We start from the raw sequence: 20,386 nt of genomic DNA on the forward strand, positions 1-20,386 counted from the left end.
TGGCATAGTACATGCTAACTGCTTTTTCATTCAATGTGTCATGAAATGATACTGGGCCTCCTTTGAAAAAAGATAAGGTAGCTGTGTACTCTGTATTACTGTCTATAATTTGGGGGTGGACTATAATTTGCTTCCTAATTCCCTGGAGAGTACTGATGTCACTGTCTATACAGTGCTGCAGGAACATCCTGGGGCTGCAGTGACTTTGACAAATGTATATCTAACTTACTCAGGAAGCTTATAAAAAATGCAGATTTCTGGGCTCACTCTGTAGAATAACTATCTACTGCTATGTAACAAATTACCATGAAACATAACAGCTTAAAACAACAGTGAATTTGTGCCTCACATAGCTTTTGAGGGTCAGGAATCAGATAGCATCTTAGCTGGTTGGTTTTGGCAGGTGGTCTCATGAGGTTGCCGTCAGAGTGTGAACTGGAGCTGGGCTGTGGCTGGGGCTCTCTCACATGGCTGTCAGCAGAACTCAGGTCCTCAGCGTATGGAAGCCTCCGTAAGGCTGATTGAGCATCTTCATGACATGGCGGCTGACTTCCCCAGAACAAGTGATTCAAGAGAGAACAAGGTAGATAATGTGATGTTGTTTATGACCTGGCTGCAGAAGTCAGCTCCCACAATATCCTACTGGTTACTGAGTGTTTGTCCATGTGTTAAAAACCTAATCCCCAATGGGATGGTTTAAGAAGTGGGGCCTTTGGGAGGTAATTAGGTCATGAAGGTCTTCATGAATAGGATATTTATAAAAGGGACCACAGAGATTTCCCTTGCCCCTTTCTCCCAGGTGAGGACATAGCAAAAAGATGGTGATCTTTGAACCAGGAAGTGAGCTCTGGCACTTTGATCTTTAACTTTACAAGTCTAGAACTTGTAAAATAGTTTATTGTTTACATCAACCCCATCATTTGGCATTTTTGTTATAGCAGCTGGAGCTAAGACAATAGGGCAGGCCTAGTCAAGGATGAGGGACTGGACACAAGATGCAAATACTAGAGATTCACTGGGAGGCAGGAATCACTGGGGACCATCCTGGAAGCTGGATGCCACTGTCTGAGAGAGTCTGATTTCACAGGTGTGTGGGGTAGAGCTTAGGAAGTAACTGTTTTAAACAAGCACCCAGGTGACTGCTGCATTAACCCAACAAAGAATTACTGGCTCAGTGATCAGTTCCCCTTCCAGGTGGCTGCAAAATAGGCACCTGAAATTTGATTTTCCTGGGTTGTGAGCAAGGGATGAGGAATGCTATTTGGTTGCTTTGATTGATACATATAGTAGAAGAATTTGGACATTCCTGAAAATGACCCCTGGGCCTGTAAATGGACCTCGGTAGAAAAGACAGTGCGTAGATGTGCTGAGTGATGTAAGGGTCCCCACTCTGGAGACAGAGTGACTGAGAATTTGGGTTTTTCTTGACCCTTTCTTCATCTATAAAATAAAAGTAATTATTACAGTGAGTGTGTTTCACTTTGAGATTTAAAAAAGAGTAAAAGACCCACATGATCATTTTGGGGGTCGTAGGGCCCCGTGAGAATTACATGATAGCTGTGGATCCTGCAGGGACACCAGTTATGCATTCCTGCCTGGCGCACTTTTCTCCCCTCCTGGTAACATCACTCTGATTTATAGTGAGGAGCCATCTCTTCTTTGATTAGTCCCATTCTAGGCTACCTGCATAGGCAAGGTGAGGCCTGACCAATCAGAGCACCTACCCATCCCCCAGCACAGTGACTGGCTCACGTAAGGCACATGACTGCAGAGCTGGTCCAATGCTTTCCAGGACTAAGGCAAGAGATACTAGGAGCCCGATCTTCTTTTTCTGCTGGAATGTCTCTCTGGCTGGTGGCATGTAAGCAAGGACCTGTGTCAGTCATTGTTATGCTGGAGGACACACCAACCTGAGAATGAAGCCAACACACAGATACAAAATAGAAAAGAACCAAGTATTGATGCTGTCTTGTGAGTGCCTGGATTAAGCCACACTTAAACTTCCAGGTTACACCAGGCAGTAAATTCTCCCTTTAGGCTTAATAACTTTGAGTTGAGTTTCTGACACTTGTGAAGTCTTGCATAATACAGCAACTGAAGTGAGACCATTTTGAAATGCTAAAAGCCCCAAATAGATGCAAATTATCTGTATTAAATTTTCATGCATTTGCTACCTTTGATGGTGAGGAGGCAAGGTGATATTTTCCTGGATCACTCTCCCATCCCTTTGGGAAAAGTAATTGTTTTGTTTTGAGAAGCAGACATTTGGCCACTACCAGAGAAATAACACAATTCTGTTTCTCAGAGTGTGAACATGTCTCCAGAATGGCATATTTGCTGTGCTAGACTGAACACGTATTGAGCACTTGCTGAAGACTAGGCATTCTCCTTTACCAAAATTAACTTGTTTCAGATTCACAGAAAAAAAACCTCAACCAAACCATGAATAAATAGAATTTACAGTTTTGACGTTTTCTTTCCCCACTAGATGATTGGCTCTTGCTACTGGCTTATATTAGAATTTGGTATGAGATGGTAGTTGACTTAGCACAAAGTTTTATAAGGCAGGATAATTCATTGAGATATTAATTTGTGTTTTGTTTTTCTACAGGAAAAGAATCAGAATGCAGGGGAGTTGTTTGTCAATTCTCCTCTGTACTAGATACTGCTAGTAAAGGGGAAAAGCGGATGGACACGAGGTAGACAGGATGTGCCATGTCTGCTACTATGGTACTCAATAAATGTTTGTTTCCTTCTCTCTTTCCTTTTCCATCTTGTTACACATTGTGACAAACTGGACAAGTAGTCATCTGCAGGCACAAATGTCCCAGGGGGAGTTGAAAGCTACTCTATAGCCAATGACCTACTTACAAAGCCCGTGAATTCACATCAGGCAGAGGACTGGGTTAATGAGAGCTTTCAGGGATGCTGTAGGAGAGTGAAGGGCTCTGATTCCACTGCCTGTCACAGAACATCTCCATTCATAGCTCGATGATGATGTGCAGCCTAGATGATGCTGGTCTTAGGTCTCAAAGGGAGAGACAGGGAGACAAGTACCTTTGAGGAATAGGGGAATATCAGATACAGTGGGAGTGGAGGGAAGGAGACTCCTCAACACCAGAAGGGGATTGGTTGGCTCTCTACAGATGCTGTGATGCTCTGTAGGGTCCTGAGGGGATGGCTGGAACCCCACTGGTGGTTGGGATGGGGTGGTGTGGAAGGACTGGGATACTCCAAAGGAAGATGGGCCCTGATTACTGGGGCTTTCAGTCTGCACAAAGATTTCTGTGGCCAAATTTACACAATTCTGTAGAGCTGGATGATAGCCCATCAGCCACACATAGGGAACTGAAGACCAGAGGCCTAGCCTTTGTTTCCTGAGCCCCACATTAAGCCTCTCAGATTCCAGTGCCACCTTAGAAAGGTGGGAGAACCACCTCCAAAATATGGAGATTGAATTTCTCACTAACGCCATAGGTAGGAGAGGGGAGGTTTGTCAGAGTTGATTTTTAAAAAAAATGAGCATGGCATTCATTGTGTATTTGATTGTGCAACCTGGGTCTTATAGACAGAGCTGCCATTGAATGTGTACTTACGCCAGGCACTGTGCTGACTCTTATTATTATAACTTATGGTATTGCCTTTACTCTTCAAAGCAAGCCCATGATAGTAGGTATTATTACATTTTATAGATAAGGAAACAGGGAGTTTAGATTGCTTGTTGTAGTGTATGCTATTGGTGCCCCTCTGCACTTACTCTGTTAGGTCTTACCATTTCATGGTTCTAATTGCCAGCATGTGTAGCTTTTTTCCTCCCAAGGGATCTCATTGACCACCAGAGTCCCCATGCATAGCAGGCCAGAAGTGGCAGGGATTTAATGCCCCCAGGGGCAGCCCTTGAATAATGACTTTTAGGAGGAGTTGGTGTATAAATACCCCAGCTCCCTTGTTCCTTGGATGAGTTACCACTGAGGCAGTGTTCAGCACTGGCTCCCAGGGGTCTCCAGAAGAATTCAATTCCAGTTGCACATCTTGGTAGCTACCTTAATATACACCCTGCATGACCCCTGTCCCCTGCTGGTACTTCAAGAGGTCACCTTCTAAATAAACTACTTGTACTCCAATTCTTGTCCCAGAGGAAATTTCTGAGTGATCCCAAATGGAGACATTTGCCCATGAGAGTGAGTTGAGGAGCTGAGATTTGAACCCTATTCTGAATCTCTCTGATGCCTGTGCACTTAGGCACTGCTCTAGAGCACTCTTTTAAGCTCAATATACCAGCATTTCAAATATCTGCAAGGACATCATTATGTATAAGTTCTCTGCCACTCAACAAACATGCAAACAGTGATCTCACTGGATGTATGTACATAGGATGAGCATATTTTTCACAGATGCCCAGTCTTTTTTCACAAGTGGAATGGCAGGAGGGTGGATTCCAGAGGCCAGTTGCAGAGTGGAGTTCTGTGCTTTGTTGGAAAGGAGGAAGGAGGGGTCTGGTACTCAAGAAAGAGCCCATGTGCTAATGCTGGCTCTAGTTAGCATGCTGCCTGAGTACCTCTTCTCCAAGCTGGCCATCTCTCAGCTGGGCGATAAAGTAATTTAACTAGGGCTGTCTTTCAGGCTAGAGTTTCTGGAGATTGCTCCTCATTTATCACAGAGGAAAAATTGGGATCTGCAGCTCCTGGGCTGCCAGCATCATCTAGGCTGCGTCATTGATCTTTGAGTGGTGAAGTTCTGCAATGGGTAATGGAGTCAGAGCCTATATGCTCCAGCAGCCATGAAAGCTCGTCTCGACCCAGTCCTCTGCCTTATGTGAATTCTGTGGCTTCATGTTTAGTCATTGCCAATGGGGTGGAAGTTGATGGACCCTAGAAAGATCCTCTGCCTACACATGCCTGCTCTGCTGGTTTGTCATGATGTCTCTCAAAAGAGAAGGGAGAGGGAAGTGAAGGAAATTTTTTTTTGAGTACTATCGCAATAGAAATTCTATTATTTGCCTATCTGCAGGGGTCTGCAAACTTTTTCTGAAAAGGGCCTGAGAGTAAATATTTTAGACTTTTTGAGCTACATGGTCTCTGTGGCAATTGTTCAACCTGCTGTTCTAATACAAAAGCAGCCAAAGACAATGAAGAACAATGCATGTGGCTGTGTTCCAATAAAACTGTATTAAAGATAAAAACAGGCTGTGGGCTTGATTTGGCCAGCAAGTCAACACTGGCATACAGCACCCATTCTCTCTTACCCTCTTTTCAAATAGTATCTGGTTTTTTATTCCACCTCTCTCCACCTGTCCTTTGTGCTCCTGGAAGACTGACTCTACCCCAGCCATCAGGGTAGATTTTGATTGGCTTAAGGCAATCAGTACAATCCATTTCCCTGGACATTGATTGATTCAGAGTTGGCCATGTGGCCTAAGTCAGTCCAATCAGGGTGAATGGCAGGACTCTTGCTTGTGATGTTCAGAGGAAGACATTCTGTGTGTGTGTGTGTGTGTGTGTGTGTGTGTGTGTGTGTGTGTGTTGTGTGTGTTTCAAACATGAGACATGGAGCTGCTGCAGCTATTTTCCTTTTATGAGGAAATCCTGCTTATGGAGGAAGTCAACCACAGTGAAGAAGTAACAACCAAGAGAATTAGAAATGAAGAGTGGGCCCTGAGACTTTCCAATTATATATTACTTTTTAAAAATGCCAGTTTGAGATAAGTTTTATAGACTTGTAGCAGTATGGATCTTAATAGACCTTCATGTGGCTGAATGTTGTGCTTTACAGATATCACCTACTTTATTTATTTATTCATTTTAATTAATTAAAAATATTTTTGTATTATTTTTTTATTGGAGTTTGATTTGCCAACATATAATGTAACACCCAATGCTCATCCCATCCAGTGCCCCCTCAGCGCCTGTCAATCAGTCACCCTATCCCCCCGCTCACCTCCCCTTCTACTACCCCTTGTTTGTTTCCCAGAGTTAGGAGTCTCTCATGATATCACCCAATTTAATAGTTGTAGCAACTCTATACAGAAGGCCTTCTCATTCCTATTTAAGAGATGTTGAAACTAAGACATAAAATGACTAAGCGGCTCCCCTAAAGTCACACAACATAGGCATGATCATGTATGACCATGTGGACCCCTCCTCCATTTTCTTATTGTGGCACCAGATTCTGCCCCTGACCACTGTGATGTATGACTCTTGAGAGGGACATGTGATGTAAGCTAAGCCAATTAGAACACTTCTCTGGGATTTTTCTCTCTGGAGCTGGAGGAGAAGAATTCTTTCTTTTCTGATTGTGCAGCTTCTTTTTCTAGAAATTTCTTTTCTATCCATATCCACACGATTGTAGATGGAATAGCCATGTTACAACATGATCCTGCCTCTGGACACAGTTGATTGGTTCAAGGGTGAAAACTTGACCCAAGAAAGACTAATAAACTCTGTAATGGTTTCAATATATATATATCCACAAGTTCTCTGACACTCTTTCTTTCAAACAGTGAAGCCTAATTTCCTTTTCCTTGAATATGGGCTGGATGCCTTCATCTTAATGAATAGAATGATGATACGTGATTTACAAGGCTGTTCATAAAAAGGATCTGTCCTGGATCACTCATGGGCATTCTAAAGAGAGGCCCACATGGTGCAGAGCTATAACAACCAGAACTAACTTCCCAGCCAGGTGCACGAGCTATTTTGGAAATGGATTCTATCACCCTGGTCTAGCCTCCAGATGATTTCTGGCATATGAGAGACCCTGAGTCATGACCCATGGAAACTATGTGAGATAATAAATGTGGTTGCTCTTTTAAGCTGCTTAGCTTTGGGATAATTTGTTATGCAGCAGCAGATAACTGATACAAGACCTTCACTGAAATTTTTTGGGCTTGGGATTGAGAATCAGGCTAGGTGGATTTAGGATCTGTTGGCAGCCATATCTCCTACCATAGAGATCAGTGTCAGGAAAAAGCCAGTTTTCAGAGACACACACACACACACACACAGAGAGAGAGAGAGAGAGAGAGAGAGAGAGAAATGTGGAAGGAGATGACCTATAGTGGATGTGTGTTGTTTCTCCCTATCTAGCATCTCTTCTATCTTTTTTGGTGGCAATACACTGATTTGCCATGGCATGAACCACCTTTTCCTCATTGAAAGTTCATGTGAGTTGAGTAGGACTGATTCTACACTCTCTTCCAAAATGAGCATGTAATTGACACAGTTTTAGCACCTAAATGAAGGAGTTCCTGAAGCCACAGTTATATAAGCCAATAAGTGGCTTCTCCCCAAACTTTTTTGCTAAAGCTGGTTTGACATGGATTTCAAATATGAGTCAGAGGCCAGCCTGAAATGGGACCAGAGATGAGCAATGGAGGGAGATGAAATTTCTAATGGCACACCAGTTCCTGTTTCCAGCTGTTCCTGAAACCCAGCCAAGTCCTGTCTTTAATAATAGCAGAGGCAACAGCAACAACAAACATTTACTCAAGGCTTATAATAAATTCCACCTTTTGCTAATTTAGTTTCTCTTACTTGCAACCCCAAAAGTCTTAAAAAACACAATATCCATTGCAAAAATATCTGGAAGGGGAGAGAATGTGCTAAGGGAATGTGCTAAGGGAATGAAATTTAAATCAAGGTTTACAAAAAGACACAAGTGGGAAATCATGCAAGACTGTAATTGCGTCATGCGTAAATTTTGCCTAGACCTTCTCTGTGCTTAGGGCCCCTTGTGTGGGAGCATAGTCCCACAGGGAGACCTTCATGGATTGGATGCCAAGCAAATTCAGGCAAGGGGAGCGGGCAGAGAATTCAAAGCAAGGCATATGTCTGAAAGCCTTCTGAATATTTAAAAGTAGGACCTAAATCTATCTTCTCATAAAGAATGGCAGGGATGGGAAATGGTATGGGAAGGTGAGGTTTTTCTACTGATCACCCATCACCTCCCTTATTTCTGTATTTTTTTTCTTAGATCTTTTTTTCTTTTTTGTATAGGATGGAAAGCACAAGTCCTCTCCCTCCTCTCTCCAGAAGTATCCACTTTTTGAAAATGTTTTCATATTTATTTTATTTTTGAAATAAACTTTATTTTTAAGAGCAATTTTAGGTTCATGTTAAAACCGAGAAGAAGGTACAGAGATTTCTCATGTATGCCATGCCCCTACACATGCACAGGCTCCCCCACTACCAACATCCTGTACCAGAGTGGAACATTTGTTACAATTGATGAGCTTACACTTAACACGTCATTATCACCCTGAGTCCATAGCTTCATATTCAGGCTTGCTCTTGGTAGTGTATGTTCTATGGGTTTGGACAAATTTATAGTGACACGTATCCAGCATTACAATATCATATAGAGTAGTTTCCCACCCTAAAAATTCTCTGAGCTCTACTCATCCCTCAGTATCTACTTTTTAACCATGTGGATTTTAACCTTGCAGGATTTTTCCTATGCATTTGCACACCTTGTTACCCAGAACTGGGTTCCCTTTTTGGTGATTGTCAAGCCAAAGGACACAACCTAGCCAAAGAATAGGAGCAGCCACTCTGGAAAACTGTGTGGATGTTCCTCAAAGAGTTAAAAATAGACCTGCCCTACGACCCAGCAATTGCACTGTTGGGGATTTACCCCAAAGATACAGATGCAATGAAACACCGGGACACATGCACCCCGATGTTTATAGCAGCAATGTCCACAATAGCCAAACTGTGGAAAGAGCCTTGTGTCCATCGAAAGATGAATGGATAAAGAAGATGTGGTTTATGTATACAATGGAATATTACTCAGCCATTAGAAATGACAAATACCCACCATTTGCTTCAACATGGATGGAACTGGAGGGTATTATGCTGAGTGAAATGAGTCAATCTGAGAAGGACAAACATTATATGTTCTCATTCATTTGGGGAATATAAATAATAGTGAAAGGGAATAGAAGGGAAGGGAGAAGAAATGGGTAGGAAATAGCAGAAAGGGAGACAGAACATAAAGACTCCTAACTCTAGGAAACGAACTAGGGGTGGTGGAAGGGGAGGAGGGCGGGGGGTAGGGGTGAATGGGTGACGGGCACTGAGGGGGGCACTTGATGGGATGAGCACTGGGTGTTATTCTGTATGTTGGCAAATTGAACAGCAATAAAAAATAAATTTATTATAAAAAAAAACAAAGAATAGGAGGAAAAGAAAGGGTTTTACTTGGAAGGAGAAAGGAGAACACCTGGGATATTACCCAAAGCAAGGTCCCCTCAATCAACAAAACTGGGGAAGTTTCAAGCTAAGAGCGCATACATATTTATGAAGGGGCCTCAGCATGGAATGGGGGCAAAAGTCATCTTAAGGTGACAGAGTCCAGGTAGAAGTCAACATTACCAATTCTCTGTCTTTAGTTGGTCTGGCATCTGAGTGCTCAGAGGTTTAGATCCTGCAGAGATAACTCAAGAATGTACCTCAGGTCAATCTTTACTTTTGAACCAGCACTGGTAGGGACAAACAGGGCTAGGCAGGACTAGGTAGGGGGCCACGGAAGCAGGCTAACAAAAATTCCAAAAATGCTGAGGTATAAGGAAACTAGAGATAAAGGAACAAGCCAGACCACCCTGCCCTAAGGTGTGGGCGAGGAGGGTGTCTTGTTATAATAGCTACTTGTGACCAGCAAAGAATAACCTACCAGACCTCAAAGAAGAAGTAAACCATTAAAGATGTTATCAATGTTGATGTCAATAGATAATGTTAAAAGGATTTAGGTTCCCTGATTAGGCTTCCAATAAAAGACCAACCCTACAAGTCCTCAGAGGCAACCCTGTCGGGTCCCCTCTCACTTCTGAGAACTTTCTCTGTATCTTAATAAACTTTTGTCACTTTCCTCACTCTCCTGTGTCTGCGAGATCCATTCTTCAACTCCATGAGACAAGAACCAAGCTCTCCTGCATCATTTTGATGCCGAAACCTGGGATCAGTCCCAGCAAAGGGTGAGTAAATGGGGACTCTCATTTCTTTCCTGGGAGACTTCTTTCCCTTGGATAGCCTCTTCTCGTAACAAACATCAAAACCGGGTACCTGTCAGCCACTTAAAGGCAAATAGCAGCCAGAGCGATCATTGTCCCATTCCCTAACAGCAGTTTGGGTTACTATTCCAGGGGGAGGAAGGAGTTAGGGACAAACAGGGATAGGCAGGGCTAGGAAGGGGGCCATGGAAGCAGGCTAACAAAAATCCCCAAAATGCTGAGGTGTAAGGAAACCAGAGATAAAAGAACAAGCCAGACCACCCTGCCCTAGGTGTGGGCAGGGAGGGCAGCTTTTTATGACAGTCATCTGCGACCAACAAAGAATACCCAGACCCCAAAGAAGTAAGCCATTAAATATGTCATCAATAGTCCTTACTCAATGGTGGTATCAATAGATAATGTTAAGAGGATTTAGGTTCCCTGATTAGGCTTCTGATTAAAGATCAACCCTACAAGCCTTCAGTGGCAACCGTGTCGAGACCTCTCACTCCTGAGAGCTTTCTCTGTATCTTTACTTAATAAATTTCTGTCCCTTTCCTCACTCTCCTGTGTCCACGAGATGCATTCTTCGACTCCGTGAGACCAAGAACCACGCTCTCCCGTATCAGTTTCACCTCTGATTTATTGTCTTGATGTTAGGCTATCTCCTGGCCTGACAGCGTCTGCTTGTTCTTACATTTTTATGTAAGAACTCTACCCACCCATTTCCCTATCTCCCTACGCCCCCCTTAAAAGCATTATCTGTGGGGTCTATTCTGCAATTTCAACATACCCCAGGAAATTCTGCAAGAAATGCTCTTTGGGCAAGTAGATCACAAGATGGCAGGGACCTAAAATGGCTTTTCTTATGTCACAAAAGCTATCCCTCATCTTTCTTTCTCCTAAGACCCCTAACTTGTTCTGCTTATAACCTGTGTATATGCCTAAATGTAGTTTTGCGTTTCTCTTCTAATGATACTTTTCATATAATACTTACAGGTCTGGGACTTGCTTTTTGTCACTTAGAAATAAGTCTTGTGAGTACAAGATCTTTTTTTTTTTTGAGAGAGAGCCGCACATGCATATCCGTGTGAGTGGGGGAGGGGCAGATAGAGAGGGAGAGACGGAATCCCAAGTAGTCTCTGCACCAAGCACAGAGCCCAACATAGGACTCCATCCCACAACCCCAAGATCATGACCTGAGCTGTAACCAAGAGTCAGCCACTCAAACCAATTGAGCCATCCACATGCCCCAAGAACAACTTCATTTTTAAAAGATACTTAACTCTCCAATGAAATATTCCAATGGAATATGTATGCTTCATGTTCCTGTTGATAGTCATTTAATTATTTCCAGCTTTTTCTGTGTTTCATGCACAATCTTGTCCATAATATCTGTGCATGTGTTTTTGTAGAAAACATGCATCTGATAGCTGGGAGGGTAAAGGTTGTGCAAGTTTGGAACTCTGATGGGAGTGGGCTGTTGCTATGGGATATGTTGTGCTAGTTTACATGTTCATCACAGTGGCTTCCAACTCTACTCCATCAATGGCACTGGAAGGCAATTTCTAGCACTTTGTTTTTGCTGATCTGATTAGCAAAAAGGATATCCTTTTGCTGTTTTAATTTGAATTTCCTTTATTTTTTCAACTCGCAAACAACTTCCTTTTTCTGGAGTCTACTCACCATCCCACTCCCTCCCACTGTCCCATACCACCATTCCTTTTTCTGGAAGAACCTGGTTGACTGTAATTCCTTTCCTGCTCCAAGTCCTCAGGCCAGGGTTGTTAGCATAACCTAAACTGTGGCTTTGAGCTACTCACTGGATTCCTTTTAGAGCTGTACTCATGGTGAGGAGGAAGATGGCTTTCTGGAGGGCGAGTGGTGTTCTTTGGCCTTTCACCTTCAAGATTTCCCCCGGGGACTTGGCTGCCCATGGGTTTGTTTTTTGTTGTTGTTGTTTTTAAGATTTTATTTATTTATTCATGAGAGAGAGGGCAGAGACACAGGCAAAGGGAGAAGCAGGCTCCATGCCGGGAGCCTGATGCGGGACTCGATCCTGGGACTCCAGGATCACACCCTGGACCAAAGGCAGGCACTAAACCGCTGAGCCACCCAGGGATCCCCCTGCCTGTGGGTTTGATAGAGCAAATGGATAAGAGCTTTGAGAGCCCAGAGACATTCTGAATTGATGGTGGTTTTGCAATCAGAAGCAGAGGAAAAGTGTGTGGGTCAGGATTATGGGTGTGGGTACCACTGCCTTGGAATGAGTGGGAGAGAAATGGGGATGAAAACATGGTGGAATAAATAAAAAATAATCATTTTATATTATGAAACGCACATGTGTCAGGCACAACACTAAGGACCTGAGATGCGTCACCTCCCTTAATCCCCACTATAACCCTATGAACTTGGTACTAGTGTCACTCCACTTATAAATGTGAAAACCAAGGTTTAAGGGATGAACTGCTTTGATGAAGACTACGTAGCTGGCAGGTGGCTGGGCTAAGACTCCACCTGCTGTCATCTCGTTCCTTCCTAACCATTACAAACTGCCCTCTCTTAAGTTTAACCTTTGACTAGCCCTATGTATCCTAATGATGAACTTGGATCTGTATTACTTCATTTCACACAGACCTTGTCCTCATCTTACACCAGAGGAAACTGAGACTCAGAAAGCTAAATATAGGAATTGGGACTTGAACCCAGACTTTTAATTCTCAGCTCAGTTATTTTGACCTCACATCTGAATAAACCAAAGTCCCTAAGGTCAATATTTTTGTTGCTGAATATTTGGCCTAGCCTTTTGGATAACCACCTACTGCTTACCAGCCAGTGCTGTCACACATTGGTAGATAAATTAAGGGAAAAAGGAAAAAATTCCTTAAAAAAGATTTTACTTATTTATTTGAAAGAGAGAGAAGAAAGAAACAGCATGAACTGGAGGGGCAGAGGGTGAGGGAAAGAGACTCTTAAGCAGACTCTACACTGAGGGTGGAGCCCGATGTGGGGCTCCATCCTATAACCCTGAGATCATGACCTGAGCTGAAACCAAGAGTCATCTGCTTAACCGACTGTGCCACCCATGTGTTCCCAGGAAAAAAGATTTTTAAAGAAATAGCTAGTTTTTTTATTATTAAAGAAATAATACAGATCCATCGCTGGAAAGTCATAAAATAGGAAGAACCAAAAAATACACTAAAATGATCCATGATCCTACTATCCAGAGTGAAGATAATTTTTTTTTGGCTTTTTGATATATATTATTCTAGTCTTTTTCTATATGTATACCCCACCACTACTTTTTAATAACACATAATGAGTACACACACACATATATATTTAAGATTTTACTTATTCATGAGAGACACACAGAGGGAGAGAGGCAGAGACATAGGCAGAGGGAGAAGTAGGCTCCCCAAAGGTGTGGGACTTGATCCCAGAACCCCGGGATCACAACCTGAGCCAAAGGCAGATGCTCAGTCACTGAACCACGCAGGTGCCTCTATATTTTTTAATCTTAAGTAGGCTCCATGTCCAGTGTGGGGTTTGAACTCACGACTCTGAGATTAAGAGTCTAATGTTCTAGAATTGAGCTAGCCAGGTGCCCTGGCAAACATGATTATATTTTGATAACTAGCATTCTTTTCCATTTGTAAGGAACAAGTTAATTTACATGTTGAAGCCTGTGTATTGTTGAGTCCTAAAAACTTCAGGTGCTGAACACAGAGGGACCTGCCCCATGGTGCTTATAGTCTAGCTAGACAAAAACTATTTAAACAAGCAATTACACAAAAATCACTTATAGTAGTTTCCTGTTAACCATGGGGGATACATTCTAAGACACCCTGCCCCTTGTGCCTGAAGCCACAGATAAGCCTGAACCCTATATATACTATGTTTGTTCATATATATTGTAAAAACCAAAATTCAACTGAGTAACTTTGAAGATCTCATTGCTTTTATTAAGTGATTCATGAATCAGGCAGCAACCTGTCTAGCAAGTAGAGGAGAGCTCCTAGGAGTTGTACAAACTGGAAGACCTTTAGAGAGAGGAGGGTGGGTAAGGATGTTATTAGCAAAAGAAAAGAAAGGTTTGGTCCAGGCAAGGTCACCTTACCTTAGGGAGAAGGGCAGTGAGTCTTATCAGGTGGATCATCTCCTCTTCCTTTAAGGAATGGAGAGGGCCTATGTGACAGATGATCTCTTTAGTGTGGATCAGAAAATTCCTGACTGACTAGGACTGAATTTAGACCTGATGACTAAATTTCTAGGGGAGATTGGAGTGCAGTTAAGTTAGATATTAAGTCCTGATTTGGTCACTTGGCCTAAGTAGTTTTCTTTTTAATGACATACACACCTATGACAAAGTTTAATTTCTAAATTAGGCACAGAAATAGATTAACAACAATGACTAATACAAAAATAGAACAATTATAACAATATACTTTAATAAAAGTTCCATGAATGTGGTCTCTCTCAAAATATCTTATTGTACTGAACTCACCCTTTTTGTGATGACGTGAGATGATAACATGCCTCTGTGATGGGATGAAGTGAGGTGAGTGACATAGGCATTGTGACTTAGTGTTAGGCTACTATGAGCCTTCTGACCATGTATCAGAAGGAGGATCGTCTACTTCTGGGTTGCACTGCACCGTGGGTAGCTGAAACAGAATAAGGGTGGGGGGGACTACTGTATTTACACTTGTGATAAGTGTTATAAAAGCAAGAAAAGGGGGGAGTCTTCAACAATATATAATAGAGTCAAACCTAGCTTTGTGGGGTGAGGGGAGGGGTTGTCTGAGGAGGAGACAATGAAACAGCCTCAAGGGATGAATAAGTAGAAGTGTGGGAGGAAGGGGCTGTCCAAGAAATAGAAAGGTAGCCAGTGTAGCTACAGTGCAGGGAGCAAGGTTAGGGGTGGGAGTAGGGATGGAACAACATGAGGCAGGAAAGATGGGCAGGGACCAGATCTTTCTTTATAAAGTATCAAGAATTTGTCCTTAATCCAAAATCAATGGGAAATGATCAAAGGGTTTTAATACACAGGCATGTGACATAATCAGACATGAGTTTTAGGAAGATCCTTTGGGCAGGGATGGGGATGGGGGATTTAGCAGGGGGCAGTTGTAGTGACATATGAAAGATCTGTCTGGCATGGCACAGAGTGGTGGTAATGGAGATGGGGAGAGATGGATGGAACCCAGAAATATTTAGGAAGGAGAGTAGACATGGGGACTGGGCTGTGGAGTGGATGTAGTGGGGTGGGGGTGGGGTGGCAGGCAGAACTGTTCAACCCCATGGATAAGTGGAGTTTCCATTTTGTGAGTGAAGTGTAGGGGGAGACTCAAAGTGGGGATGCAGATGGTCAGTGCAGGTTTGTGCAGGTTGTGTTCTAAGCATCTCTGAAACATCCAAACATCTAGTTGTCACCATCAACTGACAGATTATTTCTCTCCCTGCAGGGTGGGTAATTTACATTAACTGATTTTGATTTTCTTACCACAATCAGGAAGCAAATGGTAGGGAGAAAACAACCCTAGCTGCATTGTGGGCACTCAACATAAATTTCATTCAACTCTTATAGCCATGGTAGAGAATTATTAGGCAAGAGGAGTGTGCATGGGAACAGAGAGAAGGGGGTTCTCTTTTATTCTGTTTTTTTTTTCTTTCTTCTTTTTTTTTTTTTTAAGATCTTATTTATTTGACAGAAAGAGACAGGAGACAGAGAGCACGCAAGCAGGGGAGCAGCAGGCAGAGGGAGAAGTAGACTCCCCACTGAGCAGGGAGCCTGATGCAGGGCTCACGCCTATGACCCTGGAATCATGACCTGACTGAGCCACCCAGGTGCCCCTATTCCAGTTCTTTAAAGACTGTAGGGTAATGGTCACTAGTTCAGTGCAATTCAACTGAAATCCCCAATACTTTTTTTTTTTAAGATTTTATTATTTATTCATGGAGACAGAGAGAGCGAGAGAGAGAGAGAGAGCATGGCAGAGACACACAGGCAGAGGGAGAAGCAGGCTCCATGCAGGGAGCCCAACATGGGACTCGATCCCGGGTCTCCAGGATCATGCCCTGGGCTGAAGGTGGTGCTAAACCACTAAGCCTCCAGGACTGCCCCCCAACACTTTTTTTTTAAAGATCTTATTTATTTATTTATTTGAGAGAAAGAGCATGAGCAGAGGGGAGGGGAGGGGCAGAGGGAGAAGGAGAAGCAGATTCCCCACTGAGCATGGAGCCCAATGTGGCACTCAATCCCAGTATCCTGGGATCATGACTTGAGCTGAAGGCAGACGCTCAACTGACTGAGCCATCCAGGCGCCCCTGCAACACTTACTGAGTACCTATTATCTTGCATACTTATGGTGAACCGGCTCTCAGTGCCTCCCTGGAGAAGACTCAGAAACCATCCCTACATGGTCTGGAGTGGAGAGACCTTATGTTTGCATAGAGTAAAAGACAAAAAGCCCCACCAAACCTAATCAGGACAAGTAATCAAAACTAAATTAAATCCACCTGCTAAGGAGGAGCTCCACTGGCTCCGCCAAGTGATTAGGATTGAATAGAAATATCTGTTTTCTTTTGCCCCCTCTTCAACCTTTCACCAGTGTTGTTTTTTTCCCCTCTGAAAGTAAAGAGAAGTCTTAACAAGCGCCTCGGTGAATGATGTGGAGTTCTCTTGGAGTTTTCAATTTGGCTGTATTGATTTATAAGGTCTTTTCAATTACTGAATTCTTCTTGCTGGCAGTCATAGGGCCCAGTACGTGAGAATCATGCTCTATTGATCCCAGGTACTTAGAAAGAGGGCATGTATGTGTCCGCTTTAGATTGATGAAGTTGCAAATAATGAAGCTTCCCACACAACATTTATTAAATGAAAATCTAGAATTCATTAACATAAGAACTTGTCTTGTATTAGAAAGGAAGTGGGGGGGGGTGTTGAGAAAAAATAGGGACTAGAGTAGTTACCATGAACATAATATATGAAGCAATTTGAATTCAAGGGAAGGCAATTTGGAATCTTATTAAATTTTCTTCTCTCCTTTTATTGTGCAAGCATGGTTGGGTGGCTTCTGGGGAGTCATCGATCAAAACACAGGTACATGGGGAGGTGGTGACTAGAAAGAGACCGGTTACCAAATCCTTGCCTTAGTTAAAATGGGGTTGCTATTCAGTGCCTAGTACCTGGGCCAAATCAAGAGCTCAATAAATACAAATGGTAAACAATGAACGAATGAATAGATCAGTATTGGGAGAGACTGTTGAACATTAACTGTGGTTGCCAGAGAGCCTGGCATAGTTGTTTAGCTATAATCCCTGTCAGACTCTGTTTCCAATTCATTTCACTCATTCTCTCACACTCATTCGACAAACATTTATCGAGAATTGACCATGGGCAAGGTACTATGTTAGCACTGTATTAGTTTCCTAGGGCTGTCCTAACAAATTACTCCAAACTAGGTGGTTTGAAACTATAGAAATTTATTTTCTTACAGTTCTGGAGGCCAGAAATCTAAAACTGAGGTTGATAGGCCCACAGTCCCCTCTGAAGGCTCTGAGGGGAGGGTCCTTCCTTGCCTCTTCCAGCTTCTGGTGGCACTGGTGCTCCTTGGTTTGATGACCGCATCCCTTCAGTCTCAACCTCTGTCTTCCCACAGCTGTCTCTCCTGTCCATTTGTGTCCCTACATCTCCCTTTCCTTATAAAGATATCAATTGTTGGATTTGGAGTCCACTGTAACCTAGTGTGACCTCATCTTAACTCGGCCACATCTGCAAAGACCCCATGTCCAAATAAGGTCACACATTCACAGGTGCTGGGTGAGCACAAAATTTGGGGGGACATTATTCAACCCAATACAAGCACTGTGAGGAAACCACTCTGAGGATTGGTGCCTCGCCTCCCACTTTACAGCATATCTGGCTGGTGAGCTGATGTATCCCCTTGGATCCTCCCTCCAAATTGCTGAAATAGGGAGTATGGTGCTCATCTCTAGAGACAAGAAAGCGGAGGGTCAGAAAGCTGAAGTTGCGCGGCTGGTAAATGGTGCAATCAGGTTTGGTTGGTTCCTTTTACACGCTTACTGTGGAGATGTAAGAATTTGCAGTGTAAAGAAGAAAAAGTTAGAATTCAACAACACATAGGCAAACATTGTTAAGTTTTGGTGAATAATAAGCCTTCTGGAATTTTCAGGTTTTTTGTTTGTTTGTTTGTTTGTTTTGTCTGCCACATGATACCATTCCTATCTTCCCATCCATGTTGCTCCATGGCAAGTTTCTAAAGCTCTGGCTGGGCAGCATGACCCCAATCCTGGCTGTGATTGATTAAGTTAGGCATGGGCACCTGATGCACACGAGTTGACTAAGAACTTGGAATGGAGGCCAAGCAGTTGTAGCCTCAAACTTGCCAATCCCTAAAGTGGATTGGGTGAGTATCTGGGATGGGCAAAACTGCAGTGTCATGTAGGCTTGGAAGCTGAGGAGAGTGGTCTGCAGTGAGAGAGAAGAGGAGATAACTCCCATAATCCAGCCATATTGTGACTTTGAGTTCTCTAACTGTCCTGATGACAAACCTCCCTTTTTCAGAGTTTGAAAGGGTTTCTGTTACTTGCAGCCAAGAATCCTGCAGCAAGAGGCAGAAAAGAAAAACATCCCAAACATCTAACAGTAGCTTAAAACATAAAGACCTTTATTTACCAAGAGGGCTGAGGGAATGTAATTTTGGGGTGGTTCAATGTCATGAAAGGCATGAAAGATGCAGGTGTTTACCATATTTTTTTCCTGCCTTCCCTGGAGTATGAGCAGTAACTCCCCTCATGGTTACAAAATGGCTGCTGCAGCTACAAGAATCACATCTTCAGAGGATTGTGTCCTAAACCAGGACAAGAATACAACTTGAGCAGGAAAGGAATTTTCTCTGCATGTACCTCTCTTACTGAGAGGCAGAGGGAGGGTTACTTCCTGAAAGCCTCTCAGTAGATTTCCCTTATGTCTACTTGGTCAGATCTGGGCTACCTGCCCACTTCCAGGCCAATCACTGGAAGAGGGGGAATGGGTATGCTGTGATTGGTTTAAACAAATCTTATTCTCGGGGCTGAACATATCTGTTTAATAGTGCAAAATCAGAGTAAGGAAGGAGGGGATGGATGGAGTGGTACCAGGAAGGTCACCGATAAACTACTCCATGAGTCCTAGCTAATAAACTATCCACAATGTTTCTTCAACATATGATATTCCCTTAAAATATTGCAACCATCTTTCTCTTTTAATAAGTATACAAAGTGCATGATTTCCCCCCATTACACTATAGAACAGTGATTCTCAACATAGGTGGTACAGCCAGGGATTTCTGCTGATACCCTACTTCTCGGGTGTTGCCCTGGCAACAGCCCATCCTCCAAGCTAGATGTCAAGGACAATTGTGCCTCTGTCTTCCTTTTCCCACTTCTTTGTTAGAGACAATTTTGCTTGCTCAAATAAGACTCAAGTTTCCAGAGAGAATCATTTGCTTCCTCCCTCCTCATAACACCCCTCCTACTCATCTCTGAGGCCCCGGAGGACGGAAGTCAACACCAACATCTTGGCCAGAGGAGTCAGGGACCATGGAGAGGGAGGATGCACAGGGCTTTAGGGTGGAAACCTAAACCCAGTGACACTGATCAGGGAATCCTTAGCCTTAAAGGGACTTAGTTAAGTGCCTAGCACAAGCTGACCAAGGCATGATGCCTGTGAATTTCGTGTTCCTTCTGGCCTTGGAAAGGGAAGGCAGAGGAAGGATGACATCATGGTTGAGCACAGACTGGACTTGGGATGACCTGGGTTTGAATCCTTTCCTGCATGTAGAAGCAGGTTGCTTAAACTCAGTTTCCTCACTTGTAGAATGGATGTGATAATGTCTATATAAAGGGTGTAGTGGAGATTGGAGATAACCTGTGTAAAGTGATTGGTAGAGAGGCTGGCACATGGAAGGTGCCCAAGAAATGCTGCTGCTACTGTTGTAAGTGTTAAAACATAAAGACATTTTCACCGACTGGTTCCTCTCCTCACCCCCAATTCTCTGTGTGGGAGAAGGATGATATACAACTGCCCCTTAATTTCCTTGTCTGTAAAGAGGAAAAATAAATGCACAGGATAGCATATGTGAAACATCCTGCACGTTGTAAGTACTTGATAAATATGAGCAATTATAATTAGTATTACCACTACCTATACTAGTCTGATGTTTTTCTTTTCTTTTAAGATTTTATTTATTTAAAGAGTGCACATATGTGAGTCAGAGGAGGAGTACACAGAAGGTGAGAGAGACTCTCAAGCTGACTCTGTGCTGAGAGCAGAGACAGATGCCAGGCTCAATCTCATGACCTGAGCCAGAGTTAAGAGTTGGATGTTTAACTGAC

At 43.1% G+C, this 20,386-nt stretch overlaps 1 long non-coding RNA gene across 2 annotated transcripts in view; it reads left to right on the forward strand.

The window, feature by feature from the left end:
- The window catches only part of LOC102156048, a 64,700-nt gene that overhangs the window by 8,713 nt on the left and 35,601 nt on the right, over nt 1-20,386 (forward strand). For both annotated transcript variants that reach the window (XR_005379295.1, XR_005379294.1), the window contains exons 2-3: nt 404-583; nt 9,887-9,970. This is a non-coding gene — a long non-coding RNA (uncharacterized LOC102156048). The remainder of the gene's footprint in view (nt 1-403; nt 584-9,886; nt 9,971-20,386) is intronic.

This window comes from Canis lupus, chromosome 26, assembly GCF_011100685.1.
Source record: "Canis lupus familiaris isolate Mischka breed German Shepherd chromosome 26, alternate assembly UU_Cfam_GSD_1.0, whole genome shotgun sequence".
Classification (NCBI taxonomy): domain Eukaryota; kingdom Metazoa; phylum Chordata; class Mammalia; order Carnivora; family Canidae; genus Canis; species Canis lupus.